This window comes from Aquila chrysaetos, chromosome 7, assembly GCF_900496995.4.
Source record: "Aquila chrysaetos chrysaetos chromosome 7, bAquChr1.4, whole genome shotgun sequence".
In the NCBI taxonomy this organism is placed as follows: domain Eukaryota; kingdom Metazoa; phylum Chordata; class Aves; order Accipitriformes; family Accipitridae; genus Aquila; species Aquila chrysaetos.
Window position 1 is genome coordinate 15,807,459 of NC_044010.1, and position 15,682 is coordinate 15,823,140.

Below are 15,682 nucleotides of genomic sequence, written 5' to 3' on the forward strand. Positions count from 1 at the left end.
CTGCAACAAGTGCTTTCGCAAATGCAGAAGAGAGAAGTCAAAGCGTGTTTCCTTTTCTTTGGTAGCATTACCAGCTTAAAAGTTTTCTGCTTCTGTTCCAACCCTGTGCCATGCCTTTGCCTGCAGGCAGCAGAGCTGCCTGTGAGGGCCGGGAGGACCAAGGCCATGCAGCAGATGAAGGGTAAGGCTGGCAATGGACAGCTCAGGGCCAAAGGGAACAGGGGCAGCTGCTTATTGAGATGGCATTGCCATACAAAGATACAGGGGATCTCTACTTTTATATTAAGCTAAAAAAATAATAATGTCAGAGCAAATCAAGTGTAAAATTAATGTTTAATTAATTGAAAATGGAAATTGGAAGACCTTTTGTGTCCCTTAGAGCAACTCAGGTTCTCAGTCCGCCAGGGAGCTGGAGAATTAAACTGTGTACGTGCACCCATAGCAGTCTTAAAACGGAACATGAACTGTGTTCGTGCATCTCTGGGATGGGATGATGAGAAAGCATTCTTCAGTTATATGTATAATAACTCATCCAATGAGTTGCACTTAGCTTTGTTTCAAAAATCCCAGAACATGGCCACCTTATTTCCTTGCAAATTATGCCTTTAGAATTAACAAAGCAGCTTTAAACTGATTAGCTCATGGGTTCCCTTCCCTCCTGTCAGAAGTACAAGGAAGAATTAGATGTAAATTGCTGTGTGAAGTTCAGAGGAAGTTTGTACCAACTCTAATGATGCTTGAGTTCGCCAACTGCTGTGTGAAGTTATTTCTTTTTCAAACTTTATTTGAATTGAATGTGAGCATTGCAGCACCTTGTATCTTTAGCTACATTTTGCTCAGTGGCAAGGTGTTCAGATTGGCACAATTCAGATATGCCACAAATCTCATGCTTGCTTCTTGAATGTGCTGCCTTCTGCCTTGGTAAACAAGAGGAGATGACTATTTACTTTTTAAAACAAAAACAGGAAAGTGAATTCTAGTGTTTTCCCCACTTCAAGCCTACTGCCAGTTTAGTGTGGATTTCTGTGCCCTACTCATGTTTCCACTAGTGATTTTGATTGGGCACATCAAGCATTCATTTACTTTTAATGTGTTTCAATTCATATTAAAAGGAACTCATTCAAGGTATGAAATACGAAACACTCAAGTATCATTAATACAACAATATTGGATCCTGTTCCTTTAGCATGCTGCTGAATTCAGAGGGAGGAGGAGAAGAACCTTAGTCAAAACCAGCACGTGTGAATTTTTTTTTTCTGTATTTCTTTTCAGTGGTGAAGGCATAATAAGCTTGCAAGAAAACGTGGCTCTTGGAAGGAAGGTGATAGGTGAAAGATGGTAGCTTGGCTTTGTGTCAGAGTGCCTGAGATTGGCATTAATCCCTGCCTCGCTATCTACATAACTAAACTCAGTCCTGGAAAAAATATTTACCTGGTTCTCTTTGTTACAGAACTGTCAATGTGTCATATTTTTGTCAAGTATCCTGTGCTTTTGTTTTTGTTTACTTTTGAGTGCAATCTAATTATTTATATAAGCCTGACTTTTTTTTTTTTTTAAAGCATATAGGGTTGGCAGTTCAGTGGCTCTGCTTTTTCCACCATATCCTATGTAAATTTGCTTGTACCTTGTCAGTAGCCCCATGCCTGCCTGCCTCTACAAATTTTTTCTGCCCTTTTGTAGCAGGTGCATGAGTCCTCGCTGCGTACGTAGCTTTAGGAGTTGCTGAATGCTTATTAATGGTCACCTGCACTGTCTCTTCTTGACCTCATTGCACCCTGTGGTTTTTGATCTGAAACTTGCAGAAATCCTGATGAGCTGGAAAGCTTTTCTGCAGTGGGAAGGGGTGTACTGGCAAAGAGGTTGGCTGCAAGACTTAGGTGGAAGAAAGTGTTGACAAGAGCTGTTCAGTAAACATCTCTGAGCGTTGGAGCATCACCAGGTTGTGACTCTAGGGTGCTGCTTGGGCAGTGGAACATATGTAGCTGCACTGCGGGGACTGAAAACAAGCAGAAGAAAAACCCACGTAGAGTCAGAAATGATGACTTCTGTGAACTCGTGTGTTTCCGCGTGTGAGGCTGACTCCTGTGGGGTCCGCTGTTGCCTTTTATCGTAAAAGGTAGCATGCAGCTCAGCTGGTGCTTGCCCGGCAGACCTAAGCCACAGAAAACTCAGTTTTGACTTTTCAGTCAACCGGTAGGGTCAATTCTGCAGTCTGATGGGCCTCTGTCACTCGTCTCTTTGATTAAAGGCTAGTGTTATGGTTCTGTGCAATAGAGATGAAGGTGGTATATATCCTGGAGAAGTTAAACAAAAGTTATTTCCTTGCCATTCAGCCGTTGAATTTTCTCCATCTGAAACTATGTAGACTGTATTTAAAATTCAGGCTATTACAAGGTTTTATGTATAATTGTAGTGAATTAAACTTGTACATGCTGATCCTTTAATGCCACTATAGCAAAGAGATGTTACTGAATCATACCAGAACAACAGATCCCAAAATAGTGAGACTTAAAACTCTTTTCTGGAGTTAATTGGAAATCTTTTATCTGTTTTGATTTTTTTTTTAAGAGTTTTCTTATAACAGCCAGAATTCTTTGATTTAGAAAACACTTATTGTTTGATATTAAAAAAAAGACTTCATGAGAATTAAAAATGAAATATTACATGAAAATATACATGATTTTATTTCTGCTTCTGATATGTCAGGAAACCAAACCAAAAATGACAACAACAAAAATATTTCAGTTTTAATTTTTCAGAAAGAAAATGCTTGTAAGTTGTAATCTCCTCTGAACAGATACTCTGAGCTGTTGTGGTCTATAAGCATTTAAGCAAAGACAGAACTACCTTTTTTTTTTTTTTTTTTTTTTTAATAACTCCACGGATACAAGTTAGCAGCATGAAGTATTAAAACTGTATTTTTTCGGCTCTTTTTAGTGCTGTAAGATCTTGTTTCTTTAAAATAAAAACAGCTACAGTGTTAGCAATGAAAACATCATTTTTATTTATAGCACATTGATAAACGTAGCTTGAACTTTTTCGAGTGCAAACTCAGCTAACCGTCTGGGGCACCAGAAGGTGTGAACTTCCATCACTAGAGTGACTTAGAGCACACATACCATTTTCTTCGAAGTGCACTGGGACAAAATAATTCAGCTTTTCAGCTTTTTGGGGTGAGTTACCGGGTTCATCTCAAGGTTGAAAAGGATGTTCAAGCAGGCAATTAACTTACCAGTTTAAGTTAGAGCTTTGGTTTGCTGCTTTGAGTAGGATGTAATCTGGGCCCTGGGCAGTTACTTCTCTTTTAGGATAAAGGAACATGTCAAGTATGAAATTTAACACATTCTTATTTCTGCAAAGAAAAATGTTCTCGTAATGTGATATAAATACCAAGTGCAACATAATATGTGCTCACAATTGAAGACTTCAAGATCAAAAGAAAGTGGAGGAATAATGTGGAAATATTTTTTTTTAATAAAATTTATTATTTTTAAGTCCTTTTTGTCTGCTATTAACAAGTTAGTCCTTTTTGTTACAAACATTAACAGGCTGTACTTTATGTAGTTTATGTACTTCATCTTCTTGTTTTCTGGTGCCCTGTAACTAACTTTTGATGTCTGAGCCTCTGCTATCTGTCAAGGTAGTTTTAGGCTAGTATAGTGTGGTATTTTGAAGGAGAGATGCAACGTGCTCTCCCACAGAGACTTTGGTTTCTGCTTATTGATTAACATTCTAGCTTCTGTGACTGGTGACTGGGCTTTAACAAGTACCCAGAAGTTAGGAACATTATAAATAAACTCTCAGAGAAGGAAGCAAACAGCTGATTTTATAGCTCTCTTCTCCATGCAGTTAAGCTATTAAACACAACTCTCTGTAAAGCACCACACAAACTCTCTGGTAGCCTAAGATACTATATGGTGAGTTCATTTATTAACGTGAAATTTTTTTAGCCTCTGAAGAATGAATTTCTGCCCTGTCATTAATTTCTTACCTGTCTGAAAAAGGTGGTAATTTTTCTTCAAAGCTTGGCTGCTGGGGTTCATGCGATTGCCATATCTTTAGGGTTTTTTCTTCAGAAAAATACATACACTCTTTTTTAACTTCACAATGACAGAAAAACTTGAAAGTGTGGATGGCAAAGATTCTGATTAGAAAGAAAACAGAGGACGCTGCTCTCTGTCACGATCTTGGGATGGGAGGTATGACTGTAGTTTGTAGCATTTTTGATTGCCTATGATAATCTGTTATCTGGGACATGTTGAAATACATAACAATGAATTAGACAGGGCTAGCACACGGGTGTGAGTACTAACATGTGCATGTTGTTTTAAGTGTTAGCATTATCCCTGATGTGGTCTAGTTGGCACTCCGGGAGCACCAGCAAAGCATAGACTGTATGCAAGAAAACATCATAATCTCACCCAGAAAATTAAAGATTTTGGACAGGGAGAACAGCCTGCTCTCTCTCTGTAAGCTGTATCCTTACTGTGTGCCTTGGGCTTTAGCTGTCCCCTGGCTATACCGGCACATTCAGGGATGTTTCCTGAGCTGGAAGCAGGGCTTGCTCACTGATACGGGTGACTACCACTAGCAAGAACAGGACAGAAAATGCTGAACAGATGAAATACTTTAATTTTCCACTGTTTTGTCTGTATAGCTTAGGTCTCTTCCTTTAAATAGAGGAGTCAAATTGTAAATGAATCTGTAGTTCCTCTCCACTCAAGTGGAAAATATGTTATTGTCTGTTTTTATGAATCCATTTAAAGCTTCTTATTCTTCTTTTCCATAGCTGCTTTCTGACTTTCTCCTGCTGTTATCCAGCTTTTTATCGCCTTTCCCCAGACTCCTGCCTCTCGTCTCCTACCAGACACTGATGTGAAAGGAGGCAAGAGTGACACAGCAGTAAAGCCAGGCTGTGTGGATGCTGAAGAAGGTTTCACACTAGTGACAGGCACACTTTTCCAGTGCAGCCCTGAAGGGAAGGGACCCTGCACAAGGAAACCCCTGGGGAGGTGGAAGCCCTGTGCTGAGACCTCTTTCAAAGGTGGTGCGTCTTCCTCTGCACTGCGGTCCCTGGCACCCTCCTGTTTGTGAGGGGGGAGGCAGGGAGGCTCTCCTGCAACAAGGCAAAGCAGGGTGGGGGGCTCCCTTCATTACTGAACCTTTTTCTTCCTTTCACACATGCATCTGCCTGACTGAAAGTCACTGGTGTTACACGAGTGATTTGTTTGGCTGAACATCCTCCCTGCTCTGGTCTGTAACCCACCAAGTCAATGAGAAGAAATGGCTGGGTGAGTGTATGTAGATATATCTATATATGCACACATACGTGGATATACCACACAGCCCTCATATATATATATATGTGTGTGTGTATATATATATGCACATAAAACATTGGTATATGGTATTGCATGTATGCTTACACGAAAGGGAAAGACAGTGAGCACGTTGCACCTAAGTAAAGAGAAAATGGCAATGGCTGAACCAAAAAGTTTGAGGTGCTCATTTAAACTTAATAGTGTTTGCTGATTTAGCCAAGTCCTATGGCTCTGGAAGATGGCATTGGAGCAGAATCTTATTATATCTCTGTATTTCTTTCAGTATATCTGTCACTGGCTTATCAATAGTCACTTCAGGAGCAAAATGCTCTGGGGCAACATAAATGCAAAGTAATGGAGAAACAGCAAAACCAATGTTGTTGAATTGAAGATATTTATCGAAAGTTCAGTATAGATTTTTATTTTGATTATTCCAACTCCACCACGTGTTTGGAATGAAGTGGCTTAATCTTCCTGAATAAGCAGAAAACCTTCAAATACAAGTATTTTGTGATGCCTTTGCATTTCTGATTGCTGCTAATACCAGAAGTTCTAAAATACCACAGCTCTATGAGCAGTGCTGTATTTTTTTGTTACCTAGAATTTGTATTTCTTATGAGAAAGATATAGCCTAACCTCGTAAGACTTGAATTTAAACTTCTGGATGTTTATTCTGACTTCTGAATGACAGAAGCTGCGTTTTGTTGCTTGCTCATGGGAGCCAATACAGTATATTCCAGAGAGCACAAACAGGGCTTTTTTGCCCTTTGACATAGTAACTTGACTTATTTTTCCCTAAATCTATAAAGGCAGTTATTCAGACTGAAACCTTCCAGTTGCTCATTATGAAGGAGTGGGAGTTGGCAAGAAATATTCAGAAAATTCATGCTGCTATTCTGGGTGCCTCTTATAAAAGAGAGTGAGAGAGAATTTGTGTATTGGTGGTTACTCTATATGGATGTGAATTTGTTTTTCCCTCTGGCAATTTAATTTTTCAATTCTGGAGTCAAAGCTGCCTTCTGAAGAGAGATCTGTATTTTGCCTTTTTTTTTTTTTCTTTTTTAATAAAAGAAAAAACAACCTCGTAGCTTTTCCTTTCTGTCTTAGCCTGTCGGGCAGCATTTGTACTCGCGCTGCCCTGTTGCACCCTGAGTCTGGCTGTGCAACACAAGATCGTTTAGTGTGGTTTTCTTCTCCAAGCTCTCAGGATGTGCTGAGAGCTGAATTCTTCAGCTCAGGCAGCAGAGGTCCAGGATGTTAGATGGCAAGGCATTCAGTTCTCTCTGCTGAGCTCTCGACGCGTGTCCCATTTCATGGATGAATGCAAGAACTCCTCTGAAGACAGGCATGTTTTGAAAACAAACTAACAACCCCTTGCCACCACCATCTTGCTTAAAAAAAAAAAAAAAAAAAAAAAGCGTTGGTGTATAAGATTGCGTCATATACGTATTGCCTTCAGGGTGTTGAAAGGGCTTTCTTTGGAGGCAGATACTTCAAAGGAAAACCAGTCCCTGCATGTGCTGTACCATGCTGTGTAGTGGGGTTGGTGCTATGCCTATGTTTGTTTGGTTGAAAACCTATGCAGTCTTTCTCCAGGGTGTGATGCTTAGCAAAGGTGTGACGTTGATCCCAGACGTTACTGCTGCTGCTTGCATTAGTGGGGTCACCTATCTGATCTTTCACAGCATTTCTCAGAGGATCGCTTGCTTGCTCCAGTCTCCTTAAAGTCCGAAGTCTGCGAAAAGGATGCCTGCAACCCAGATTTAAGGATAATACTATGTTGGTGTTGCCCTGGTTTAGTCAAGCACTTTAAAAAAAATTATTTATTTATTTATTTATTTATTTATTTTATTCCCTCCTGTAAAATGAGAGGCTGAAGAGCCCTGAAATTACAAAGCCCTCTCCTACACTTTTTTTGAGGTAACGATTTCTAGCTCGGTTACAGCAGCTTTCAACTACTTGGGGCAAGTGCTTTCTCAGACGCACCTGGTATTGCCTGTCTTTGCTAACAAAAGTCTCAGATGTGTGTTTGCTAGGGCGGGTGTGTAGGGGGGTAGATTTGTATCTGTCTAAGAGAAGCGTAATGTCTCGCTTTGAGGCTTCAAAGGGGCTGAGGTGTGCTGGAGTGAGGGACCATGAGCTCTGTTTCGTCGCTGCAGCTTATAAGTGAAAGGGACGGGGTGGGCATGGATATTGTGGTTGCTGTCAGACAAGCAAGCGTGGCTCCCCGTGATTCTCTCAGAGCATGGGAGCAAATCTGTGTAAAAAGGATGTTCAAGCCATTTCATAATCAGCTTCATAGCAGGCTCTTGGAAATACTGTAAGGGCTGCCAGAAATCAGTTGTCTTGAACAAGGAACAAAGGTTGAAGAAATGGAATAGAAAAAAATAAACATGACCTTACTGATACTAACCTGACCCAAGAGACAAAGAGGATGGAGACTTCTAAAAGAAGCAGCCAACCTGTGCTGCGGCAATGGAGGACAGCACAGCGGGTTGTGCGGTGCTGGAGGTGAGCAGACACAGGGAGCAGGCTACCTCCCTCGCTGACCCTGTGCCCTGCCTATTGGCAGGCAAAAGTAAAACAGAAAAGTCACGGGTGATCTGCTGGCCAAACAGTTCCTGAGGAGTTGCCAAAATGGCCTGGCTGGCCTGACACTGGTGTCATGCAGCACACTAGGGAGAGCTGCTCTCTGAGGTAAATGATGGGGGATTTTCTGAGCCTGCACCGGGATGCAGCAGCAAGGTGTCGGAGCAAGAAAACATGTTTGGTTTTCTGAAAGTGTGGCATCAAGCTCTGATTTGTATGGTCCTCACTGAAACACAGATCTGATCTTTTCTGAGCAAAGTACAGCATATCTAGAATATAAATGAAGGGCAAAGAGAAGTCATATAGTATCTATAGTATTGTATAGTATCTACGGAGAGAAGCACGTCATTGTTAACAAAATCCGATAAAAGGACAATTAGTGGTCAGGATGGAAAGCTGTAACATAGAGGTGAGCAAGTTGGATAGGTGTAAGAAATGTGATTTATCTGTCTGCAAAGGATAATAAAGTAGTCATTCTCTACTTAACTATGGCTATAAAGCTATTATTAAAACCAGCCTGGAGAGTGTCTAGTGTGCAATGCTCAGGGGGGCAGCAAGTGTAAAAGGGTGCCCTTGGTTAATGTCATGGCTCTGCATTTTCTGTTCCTCTCTGAACTATCCTGATCAGCACTGAGAATGTCATTAAACTGCAAGTGCTTTTTCGTGCTTTGAAGTCCTATTTTGTCTAACTTCTTACAGTACAGAGAGATTTTAAAGAATAGGAGAAACACTGAACAGTCTAGGGAACTATAGAAAACAATTTAATGGAGTCGGTTTAATGGTTTTCTGTCCTTTTCCACTGTTAAGATTGTCTGCATAAAATGCACTTTCTTGGCCTTTTGAAAAGTACTCAGGAAGTCTGTGCGTCAGTTGTTTGGGTAGGATCATTCTGATTTCACGCATTATAATCACCTCAATGCTGGTTCTATAGATTTCCATTCCTGTGTAACCTAATAAGGTTATAAAGTATATTTTTAAATAAAGTCAGACATGATTTTTCTGAAACTGCCAGGGTTCTCTTTTGACTTAGTGTTGCATTTGCAATTTGAGGAACTTGGATACAAATGACTGGGAGAGTAATGCCAAAATCTCTACAAGCAGCATGCAGAACCAACTTCTTTCACTTTTACAGTTCTGCTCAATAATAAAAATAAAATACAATTCCTGACTGAAAGTAAGTATATTAATTTTGCTTCATCAGTTGCAAAGTGAGTATATATTGAACAAAATGGCTATACATTTTTTCCATGAAAATGCTGGTGTCATCAGCCACACTAGACAAAGCACAGAACATTTCTGTGGTAATTAGTGGAGTCGGTCAGGGTTTCTGTAAGTCAAAAGAGTTCACAAGTTGACCAACGTGTGTTAATAACTTTGATTAGAGCTTTTATTATCAATTTCAGCACTGATAGGTAACTGCATGGATGGTAAAATTTAAGCTGCTTGTACGCTAGTAGAACTTCATTGTTCATCTACCCTGAGTTTGCAGAAGCGGAATATGATCCTGATCAGAAGCAAGTCTGTATGCAAACAGGCAAATGTAATCCTTTCACTAGAATTGCACTAATCTGCTAGGATAAATTCAAATAGCAGAGTTTATTTTGTCTTTAAAATATAATTTACTGACACTTCATTAAAAACCTGAAAGTACAACTAACTTTGAAATACGATTTTACTTTTTTTAAAATCTTAATTATTCAGTTATGCCTTGAATTACAGATTGGTTGTGCATGAATTCTAATTGTGCTTGATATCTGGTATCGGCTTATTCTGCAGATAGCATAACCAGCTGCAGATTTTAATGTAATCTCTTAAAAGCTGCAGAAATACTAATCTCTGAACAGCTATCTGGAGGGTATTTCTATGCCCTAGTCAGCTGACAATTTTAAGTGAATCAGGATATTCAGTGTGATACTTTATTTACCTTTACCTAGGTTATAAATCTCACCATAAAATTGTCATTCATTTACTGCTCCTAAAGAGTACATAATAATTTTGCCTAGGATTTGTTAAGTATTTTTTTTGCCTTATATGCTACCAATATTATAATAGTTAGTGCTAGAAATGTGGTAGGGAAAAGAGAAGAAATATTGCTTCAGGCTGGTAAACTGTGTCTTAAAACTGTAGGGTTTGGATCACTGATTGTTAGCGTGGTAATAAAATACCTGAACAGACACTTTCTCTGTCCTAGGTGGTCAGATTTTTTCTTTTTTAGGGACTGCAACTATTCTGATCATAAACTCACGAGACCGAGATACATAATTGTGGGGCACTGGAAGAGAACAAGGCTTGTAGCAGAGAAATTTGGCTTTAGGTGACTTACGGCACTAGTTTGGTAAAATAAAATGATCTTAGATCTATGCAGTTTTGCTTATTATTTCTCTGTTGAAATTTTCTTCAGTGTTTTCTCCAGCATATGAAATGCAATGTATTTGTTTAATTTAAAATAATGTTTGCTCTATAGCTACAGCTGTATCTAAATCTGTATGTATGTATTTAATTTAGATTAAAAAACACTATATGACAGTGGATGCCATCGTATTCTAGAAATTTCAGGTGACTGCATGGAACCTGTTAGGTTATGACTTTTTGTGTTATGTCTAAGCTGAAAATTGACTGACAGGACAAATACATAGTGAATTTTTCCCCATCATTTTTTGTGAATTGGTTTTATATTCTAAACAATATCAGGTAGAGCAGGTTACGAAGTCAGACTTCTTTTGCTTCATGCATATGGACTTTTCTCTTAGACCTTTGTATCTTGTGCATGTGCTGTGCTCTTCCTCAATGAGTTTGGAGTTAGATACATATATTTGGTCCTGTGCAATGAGCTGAACCATCTGGTCCTTCCTGGTTTTTTTTGCCTTGTAGTAAATCATTCTAATGTAGCTCTTGTAATGGACTTTGAGTAAACCATTGCTAATTTTTGTTGATAAAGTAGAAATACAACTTTGGGGTGGATTTCTATAAAAAAACCCCCGCTGTTTAAAGTGAAGGGTTCAGAGGCAACTATTTTTTTGCTGACTTCTGATGTGTAGGCATGTAAAAATGAATTGCAGAAGAACAAATTATAAAGTTACTCTGAAAACAGGGTAAAATACAGTAAATCTAAAGAAAAGAGTAATGAAAAGTTGTATTTTCCAGAAAAAATATTATAGCATCATAGCTCCCCAAACTTAATTTTGTTACAGTAAGTAAAGTTTTCTTATATAATGAATATTGTCTTAGAAAAAACATTTGCATCTGTCTCTTAATTATTGCTTATCACTACATGTTTCTTATGTGTCCTAAAAGGTGTGTGTGTGTCTGCTTTGGGACTAAACCTATTCTCATTGAATTAAATGGCCTGTGCAAACTTCTGTTGAAATCAATGGTGTGGAGAATGAATTCACCCCATTACAGAATGTGGTCTTTAGTGGGAAGAGAACTGGGCCATTTATTTACATTCACTTGTGTTTCTTCCTCCATTTGGATGCGAGAAATCTGAATATCATCCTCCTGAGTGCTATCGGTTTAAATAGCTTTACTTCTTTTGCCTGCAAAACCAGGGTAATTTCTCCAAACAGTTTTCAAGGGATAGATTGAAATAATTAATGCACATATAATGGCTAATTTGGTGGGATAACACTTTGCTTAATGGGATTAATTCCGTGCTTGCATATACAAGAAACTCCCAGAGGCACAAATGAGGCTACTGCAAAGCACCTCAAAGTATTATTTGTCCCTAGTACTTTTCCTCTTCCCCTCTGTCCTGGTTTCAGCTGGGATAGAGTTAACTTTCTTTCTGGTAGCTGGTGTAGTGTTATGTCTTGGGTTCACTATGAGAAGAATGTTGATAACACACTGATATTTTCAGTTGTTGCTCAGTACTGTTTAGACTCAGTCAAAGATTGTTCAGCTTCTCATGCCCAGCCACCAAGAAGGATGGAGGGGCACAAGAACCTGGGAGGGGACACAGCCGGGACAGCTGACCCAAACTGGCCAAAGGGGTATTCCATACCATGTGACGTCATGCCCAGTATATAAACTGGGGGCAGTTGGCCTCGGGGGATCGCTGCTTGGGAACTAACTGGGCATCAGTCAGTGAGTAGTGAGCAATTGCATTGTGCATCACTTTTTTGTATATTCCAATTCTTTTATTATTATTACTGTCATTTTATTAATGTTATTGTTATCATTATTAGTTTCTTCCTTTCTGTTCTATTAAACTGTTCTTATCTCAACCCACGAGTTTTACCTTTTTCCTTCCGATGCTCTCCCCCATCCCACTGGGTGGGGGAGAGTAAGCAAGCAGCTGTGCGCTGCTTGGTTGCTGGCTTGGGGTTAAACCATGACACCCTCTATCATATAAGGAATACACACTGAGTCCAGATGTGAATGAACTGTGGATTAATCAAAGCTAATCTCAAAAAAGCATTTGTATTAAGGGAGAACAGTGTTTTGTTTTATACAAGCCCATGCATTAATTATCTGGGCAACCCAGCTGTGTGTTCTGTTTTTTAAGTAGTACAATATATAATAAACAGTTCTGTGGCAAGAAGAAATTTTAATGGCTAGAAGTAGAACAAGGATTTTCATAGAGAGTACATAGCAAAAGTAAATGTAATGCTAAGGATCCTTTTCATATTTAAGAGAAAATTTATTTCCTGTGGGCATTTGATCATTTGGCAGTCTTTCATCCCATCCAACAGTTCTGTAACTGCACTTTCCAACGTTGCACTTTGAATAAAGCTTACCTAAGCTTCCAGTGTTATGAAAAATGGAACTTGTGTAAATTTCCTTTGCATTCTAACTCCATCTTGGCTGCACATAGAAAGTAAACAAATACAGTTTCCAGGCAGTCTTTTTATCTGTCTGCAGATCTCAGAGGCTTCCCGATAAGGCTTTTTGTGGGGAGAGAGGAGGTGTTTAAAGTAAATATAATTTGAAAATGTTCATCCATTTTAGAAGCGGCATTAAAGACCTTAAAAGAAACATGCTTTATGAGATTGACGAGCAATTAGATCAGTGCAGTGATAGTGCAATGCATAATTCTACACTTACGAAATTAGTTGGAGTGAGAAAAATCAGAGAGAACATAATATCTCATCTGAAGTGGCTGTTTCAGATATGTGCTCTAAAACTCAAAGATATGAACAGAATTATTCTGTAAACTGTATCTGGTAAGCAGCTGAGAGCTACTTGTCTACATTAAGATGCAAGGAATAAGTACAAGGAATCTATATGCTCTAGAAATAGCTATGACATTCCTCCAGGAAAAAAACCCAAACCAAAATTCAGTCATAAACAACAAGGTGGGATTTCTGTGTATGCTGTTTCTGGAAAACCTTTTCATTAAAAATCCCAAAATAAAACCAATAGGGTAAATTCAGCGCTGTAGATAAAATTAGTTTAAGTCACTGGTGATAGCTCACCTTTCCAGGTTCCTTACACTGACTTACATGACCTAGAGAGAGCTTTTCAGAAAAGGACCCCTGTTTCTACGTGCTTTACAAAGTGCGATGTATGCATACTAAACTTCACAAATAAGATCAGCATTGTGGCTTGTAGCAATATGCGCGTTATCAGCCGTGTTTCCTAGCGAGATCAACCTTATGTAGTCACTGTCTTTATCAGTTGGCCCATTTCCATTTTCCACCAAATTTAACAGAGGGGTTAAAGTTTCAACAGGCAATTAAGTTTCTCCAGGTTTCATGAGAACTGATGGCTGGATGGAAGGAGACACTCAAGGCAGTGCCTGCGTGGCAGCAGCACGAGCTCAGCAGGGACGTGTTTGGTTTAGGCTGCCGTTGGCCGGCTGATGGACATCCACAGCAAATACCACCGCTGGGCAAAGCTGGTGTTGTGTGACCTGCAGGTACATGAGGATGGGACAAGGTTTAAGGCATGTTCAGAGATGCTCGAAATTTTTTTATAGTGTAGGAATAAAAAAGGAGGGAGGAAAGGAAGCAGAGATTTGCATCTAGGGATGTAAAACAGAATACAAATTAGTATGATGAGTGATTTCAATAGCCCCCCCCCCCGCCCCTGTTTGTGCTAACTTGATGTGTCTATAATTCAACTTGTTCTTGGTTTAATGCAAATACAGATCAACCTCTGAAATCGCATCTTTATAATCACATGTGCTTGACAGTATAGAAATAATAGATCCTGCAGTGTTCGTTTTGGTGGGCTGATATCAAACTCCAGTACTCACTCAGGTGGCTGTTACTGTAGAATATTGCCATTTTTTTTCCTTTACAAAAAAGATCTGCAAAAATTGCAGTGTGTTAATGTTCAAATACTTTCTTCTTCTGCTGCCCTAAAACCAGCACATTCAAAAACTATATGAAATCTCAGGGTCTTTAGTATGTTCCTGTCATCGTCCCATCCTTTCTTCAGCATGCAAAACATGAGCCAAGTGGTTTGTCATTAAATACTTGCAGAAATCGATGGAGATTTCCTGGGTAGAGGGACTGCAGAATTTGGCCTGTGCTTTTCAGACAAGCTGACCCGGAGCATTGCTATGAGTCACTAAAGCTTTGTGCAAATTGTCTGTAATTATTGCTAGCAAATGAACTCTGAAGTTCAGCCTCTTTTGGAAAATGATTTTATGTTATGAATAGGTCTGCAATGTAAGCTTAAATACAAAGTGGTTACCTGGAGTGTCAACAACACAGAACACTGAAGAATTTAAAACTGCAAAAAATAAATGCTTTTCCAGAAAGCCTACAATGCTGAGGATTTTCTGCTTTACAAAAAATGCAATTTTAATACCCATATTATACATCAACAATAGAAATTTTGATTTATGTTTTTCCTAACCCTGCACCATTATGTTCTTAAATTTGGTGTTCTTACTAATTTTAGATAGCTTTGCTTGGAAGCTCTTGTATTCCTGTTCAGCACAGCAGTTACTACAACCAATGAACAATTGGAAAAAATATTGTTAATACAATAGCTATTAACTACCAGAAGGGGTATCAGGCATGACTGGAGACTACTTAATATTTGCAGAAGTAGTCTGATGGCTAACAGATACCTCTGTTAACACTTCTCATTTGTTGGTGGTGATGTAGAGATATATTTTAATGTATATATTGAATACTGGAATTAACTTGGTAAATTTTAACATTAGTTGCATGCACTGTAGATAATGGCTAAAGCATAATTGTTTACTTTCATCTCAGTCACAAATGCTGACATAGGAAGGTTTGAACTCTCACTGTAAATATACAGGAAATTTTATTTGTGATGAGAGCTTGGGGTCTTTTTTCTTTCCTTGTTTTGCTTTTTCCACAAGTCTGTCTCTCCATAGAGAAGCAATTAAGAAGGTACTAACTCCTAGTGTCTGAGATTTTGAGAGCACTTCAATATTTTTGACAGTTAAAATATTACTTTCGTTATTCTCATTTTATGGGTGGCAAAACAAAAGTATTATGTAAAGTCATTAATGATAAGGAAATTCTTTCCTCCTATTTCCCCCACCCCCCACAGGAATGCATCGCTTTGTAACAGACCTTAATTCAGTCAAAATCTATATATAGGTTCTTCATATTTGCTATTTCCTACCAATGAATGAGAAGGTATGTCTCAAAATATAGCTTTTTTTTTTTTTTTTCCTTATCCTGTAATGCAATCTGAGATAAGGCTTTATAAAATTGGGTGCAGTCTGCCAGGTGGCTTGTAATAAAATGTAGTGATGGAGTTGTACCAGCCACAGTTATATCACTTGACAGAGGAGCACAGGCCTCAGCAGTGAGGTGTTAATGAGGAAATAAAGCCATGCCCCT

At 38.9% G+C, this 15,682-nt stretch overlaps 2 protein-coding genes across 3 annotated transcripts in view; one reads left to right on the plus strand and one right to left on the minus strand.

Annotated features, from left to right (window-relative positions):
* The window catches only part of CD247 (CD247 molecule), a 64,198-nt gene that overhangs the window by 27,891 nt on the left and 20,625 nt on the right, over window positions 1-15,682 (plus strand). The gene's annotated exons all lie outside the window — the stretch shown is intronic.
* POU2F1 (POU class 2 homeobox 1) overlaps window positions 13,491-15,682 on the minus strand; it is a 144,747-nt gene continuing 142,555 nt past the window's right edge. Inside the window, exon 20 of the transcript XR_005932893.1 lies at window positions 13,491-13,761. The gene's annotated coding sequence lies outside the window, so the exon portion shown is untranslated. The remainder of the gene's footprint in view (window positions 13,762-15,682) is intronic.